Genomic DNA, 5,805 nt, shown 5'->3' on the forward strand with positions numbered 1-5,805 from the left:
TAGAATTGTTTGTAGTAACAGCTGTAGTATTAGTAGTAATAGCTAAAACCAACAGCACTTCCCACACACCAAACTACTGATCTAAGCACTTTTTCATAATTTATTTTATATTCTGTATCAATGTCTCAACAGATTTGCCCCTTTCTCAAATTTCCATCTCTTGGATACAAAAACCAACTGAAAGACTAAAAAAATCATTAGGAATTAATATTAGATTTCAGAGGTTCTTTGTGATGTGTCATGATAGAAAGCCTAGAGCTAAACCGGCCTTCAATTCTTTTGAGAATATAAAATGGGAGAACAGTATTAACTTGCTCCAGAAGGAATTTACCTTTAATTCCTTCATGAACAAGGTGCTAAAGCACCATGTGCCATCCCCTCTGCAAGTCCTTGCAAAGTGAAGTGATAGTCCTTCTTGCCCAGCCTAGGTCAGGAGCATCCGGGGGAGAGCAAGGGTTTCTTCTCACTCCCTGTTACTTCCCAAAGGAAAGAAAGTGGATAATTGTTAGAACTGTGGAGAATCTGTTGAAATTAGTTATATGAATTATTAAATTCAGTCCTGTGGTATTAGTCACCAAGAGTGACATTTCATTCCGGCATCTCAACAAGCTGGGGTATTTCTGAACTCTCCCATAAACTTTGGTGGTTTTAATTTCTCACTTCCACAGCTTTGATTTGTATTCATAAAACTCTTTTTTAATAATTAAAGTTGTATTTTTGGAAGTTTGAAAGTCCAAAAAAGCACTAAACAGAAACTAACATCCATTCATCCATACATGTATAATAATAAAAGCATAATATGCTAATTAGACCAGACAGCCAAACAACCTTCCAGACGTCATTCTGGACGTCCTTCCAGATGAAGCCATGCCTGCAGGAGCTGAGGCAGAGGCGGTTAGGGGCGATCAGGCAGACAAGCGAGCAGTTAGGGGCAATCAGGCAGACAAGCGAGCAGTTAGGGGCAATCAGGCAGGCAGGCGAGCGGTTAGGAGCCAGCAGTCCCGGATTGCGAGAAGGATGTCCAACTGCCGGTTTAGGCCCGATCCCCCAGTTAACTACTCTTATGCACTTATTCATTGTGTAATGTAATGTCCGTTAAGGCAATTTTAATATTTTACAAGCATTTGAACTAGAGAAGATACATAGTAATATTTTGAGTCTGAATATATCACATAAATGTATTACATAAACACAATGTATTACATGTATACATTATCAACATAAAATATAATAAGAGTAGTTATAAAACTTGGTTTTTCATTCAACAATATAATTTTGAGATATATCCATGTTGACTCACATAAATCTAGTTTCCTTTTAACTTTTCTAAGGTTTTGTATGTATATATCATACTTTATCCATTACTCTACAGATCTGACATATGGATTGCTTCCAATTTTTCATTTTTATAAACATTGCTTCAGGAAAAATCCTCAGATACATCTTTATGTATATGTGCTAGCATTTCTCTAGAATAGATGCCAAGAATTAGGATCGCTAGACCATATATCAACTAATGATTTTCCTTCAGTTTCTTGGTATTATTGCTTGTGGCCAATTTCTTAATAACTGTGATTATTTGAAAGTATGTCAAAACAAAATTTCTCTGTCCCTCCCCCCATCTTCCTAGCATTGGCTCAATGGTTATTCTCTCTCTCTTTTACACACACACACCTTCCTCTACACAGTGCCCACTTTCTCCCACCAGCTCCAGATTCTGCGGAGCCTGAAGCTCATATAAGTTGTGAAGCCCCATCTGAAAAAACACAAAATTAGGATAGAGATTATTTATTCAGAATGAGAGAAGAAATCACAGCTTTAGTACTATTGACATCTTGGGTAAGACAAATTCTTTGTTGGGGGAAGAGGAGGCAGCTGTCCTGTGCATTGTAGGATGGTCAGCAGCATCCTTGCCCTCTACCCACTAGATACCAGTAGCACTTCCCCAGTTTTAACAATAAAAAATGTCTCTAGATATTAGCAATGTCCCTTGAGGGGTAAAATTGCTCCAGTTGAGTACCACTGCTCTAATTCTGCCCTCTTTTAGAGCATAGAAAAGGAAGGGAGCCATTCCAGCTCCTCTTATGAGTTGAACTGTGTCTAAATCCCCTAAATTTCTAAGGAAATGAAAAGTTTCTATCTTACTCATTAACATATATGCAACTATCTACCAATGTTCAAAACAGTAAATACTTCATGACCTAATTGGGTTTATTATAGGAATTCAAGATTAAGTACTCGCAAATTAAATCGATTAATGTGATTATTCATATTAAAAGATTACAGGAGAAAGATTGAAACAGAAAAAAAACATTCAATTATTTTCAACACATATTCATCTTTAAATTTCCTAGAAAGTACAAGCAAAAGAAAACTTCCTTTAATGATTAAAAAGCAACTCCAAAAATCTCCAGCAAACTCATATTCTATGATGAAATACTTAGAAATATTCTCAAATTCTGGAAAAAGTCAAGCATGATCCTATCACTACTTCTACTGAGCACTGTATTGGATATTTTAGTCTGCCAAATACATTAAGAAAACAGGGCAGATAGAAATGTTCAAGGAAAAACCCAAACTGGGCTTATTACGAAATCTGATTTAAAAGTAAAAGAAAATCATGGTAGGCAGAATAATGGCCCCCCAAAGATGGCCCGCATCCTAATCCCTGGCACTTGTGAATATGTTGCTTTACACAGCAAAAGGGAATTTGCAGGTGTGATTAAGTTAAGGACTTTAAGATGGGGTAATTTTTCTGGATCGTCCAGGTGTGCCAAATATAATGACAAGGGCCCTTATAAGAGGGAGGCAAGAGGGTGAGAATGACAGGAGATGTGACCACAAAAGCAGATGTGAGTGATGACACAGTTGGAAGGTGGCCAGGAGCTAAGGAATGTGGGAAGCCTCTAAAACAGCGGTTCTCAACCTGTGGGTCGAGACCGCTTTGGGGGTCGAACGACCCTTTCACAGGGGTCGCCTAAGACCATCGGAAAACACATATATAATTACATATTGTTTTTGTGATTAATCACTATGTTTTAATTATGTTCAATTTGTAACAATGAAAATACATCCTGCATATCAGATATTTACATTACGATTCATAACTGCAGCAAAATTACAGTTATGAAGTAGCAACGAAAATAATTTTATGGTTGGGGGTCACCACAACCTGAGGAACTGTATTAAAGGGTCGCGGCATTAGGAAGGTTGAGAACCACTGCTCTAAAAGCTGGAAATGGCAAGCCCTGGCCGGGTGGCTCAGTTGGCTGGAGCATCATCCTATGCACCAAAAGGTTTCTGGTTCGATTCCCAGTCAGGATACATACCTAGGTTGTGGGTTCGACCTCTGGTCAGGGCACGTGTGGGAGGCAACCTATTGATGTTTTTCTCTCCTCTCTCTCTCTCTCTCTCTCTCTCTTCCCCTCCCTCATTCTCTCCCTAAAAAAATGAAAAATAAAAAAAGCTGGAAATGGCAAGAAATGTATTTTCCCAGAGCTACCCTTAAAGGAACATAACCCTGCCAACATATTGATTTTAGCCTCATGAGATCCATTTTCAGAATTCTAACTTCTAGACGTGTAAGATAATAAATGTGCTGTTTTGTGCCACAAATAGTGTAGTAATTTGTTTCAGCCACAATAGGAAATGAATGCAAATATAGAGTCTATTCCAAGAAGTGATAGAAAACTTGGCAATTGTACTGGATATAATTCCAGATGAATCAAAGACTTAAAGGTGATAGGCAAACATTTAATGTTTTAGAAGAAACCACATGGGAACATCTTTCAAAACACAAGGTAAGGAAGAGTTTCTTAAATAAGACAAAATATACATAAACCATTAATAAAATTAAAAGATCATCAGTCAATATGTAATAAAAACTAAGGCCTTTCATGAGTGGGGAGGGGGAAGTCACAGCTAAAAAAAAGACACTTGCAACCTTTAAAACAAACAGAAGCTTCATATCTGGAACATTAGAGAATTCCTACAAAAATATACCAATATGATACATACCCTCAGCCCAACAACCCTTAACAATCAGGAGGAGCAAAATCTCTAAGTGGGGAGTGAGACAGGGTATGTAGCCAAAGGACTTTACTCGATAAGGGCTACAAGGACTATCAAGGAGATAGTAAGACAACCCCCTCCCTCATGGATTTATGGCTTAGAACCTGCAGAAGACCAGTTCGATTTAACATGGTGACTAATTTCACCTTGTGGTAACCTCTAGCCTCATTATATACTCAATGTAATATTAGCATACTAAATGACATCACCATAATCAAAACAGAAAGCTAGTATAAGGACACAAGGTGTTATCTAGAGGGCTCTTCCAAGAAGTCTCCACCCCTTTACCCCAGAAAAATCCTGAATATTCTTCCGTCTTCTTGAATGCCTTATCCTTCAATTAAATGAGCCTCAATGAAAGAAGTAAATCCCACTAGGGAGGGGCTGCTCTGTTTGTGGAGTAGCCACTCTCTGCCTCAGTGCTTCACTAATAAACTCTCTTTAAGATTAAATGATAAAAATAAATAAAATTTAAAAAGAGAGCAAGAAAATTATACATAGTTCAATGAAACAAATGGGCAAAATAGGCATTTTGCATGAATCGACATAGGACATATAAGATGCTCAATTTACTTTTTTTTTCTCAATTTAATTCATAATTAGAAAAATGCAAATTAAAACCTCAATGAAATACAATTTCATAATTATCAGATTGGCAAAAATTAAAGTCTGACACTAGCAAGTTTTGGCATCATCTATACTGGTAAGGATAGTGTAGATTAGTGTAGCCACTTGGGAAGCAGTTTTTCATCATTGAGTTAAGTGTACATATCATACAAACCTGCAATTTATGTATTAGCTATATAATCATAAGGAATTATTTCACATGGGTACCTGGCTATTTGTATGAGAATATTTTAGCAGCACTGTTCACAATAGCAAAGCACTAGAACAACCCAGGTATTCATCAATGATAAAATGGATTAATTACAGTATAATCATGTAATGGAATACCATACCATAGAGAAATGAACGACAGCTAGAAATGCAACATGGCTGAATCCCAAAAACATAATTTTGAGCAAAAAGGCAAATTATACATGACTATATATATATATATATATATATATATAGTGAATTTTTATATGTGGTACTTTTACTATCATTGATATATACATTCATTTATTATCATTGATTCATGAATATGTATAGATTCATTTTACTATCATTGATAGATATAAATATGTGTGTATATACATATAACCATAAAAAACATGATTTCTTCCTTGTTTATCTGAAAATCTTATTTTGCCCTTTTGAATGATAAAATTCTCAGTTGATATTATTTTCTCTCAACATAAAAATATTACACTGTCTTTACACTTTCCTCATGATTGAGAAGTTTGGTTTTGTTTAAATTTTCATTCCTCTGTAGTTCATCTGTCTTTTCATTCTAGTTACATTTTAATCTCTTTGCCTTTGGCATTCCATAATTTCATAATGATGTATCTAGGTATGGATTTATTTTGACTTATATTGCTCAGAATTTGTTGAACTTCTTGATTTGGAGCATTTTTAGGCATGTCCAATTCTGAAATAGTCTCAAATATTCTCCCTTTGAATATACCCTCCTCCCATTCTGTCTTTCTGAAGCTCTTATTTTAATAAACTAGTATGTATATTTTAATATGCTAGTATGTATATATTGATACACTAGTATATATATATTAATACACTAGTGTGTATATATTAATACACTACTATGTAAGACAGAATGAATGATAGTCTCATTCA

Source organism: Myotis yumanensis, unplaced genomic scaffold (assembly GCF_028538775.1).
Source record: "Myotis yumanensis isolate MYYU_CA2020_CCGP unplaced genomic scaffold, mMyoYum1.0.hap1 SCAF_12, whole genome shotgun sequence".
NCBI classification, from domain to species: domain Eukaryota; kingdom Metazoa; phylum Chordata; class Mammalia; order Chiroptera; family Vespertilionidae; genus Myotis; species Myotis yumanensis.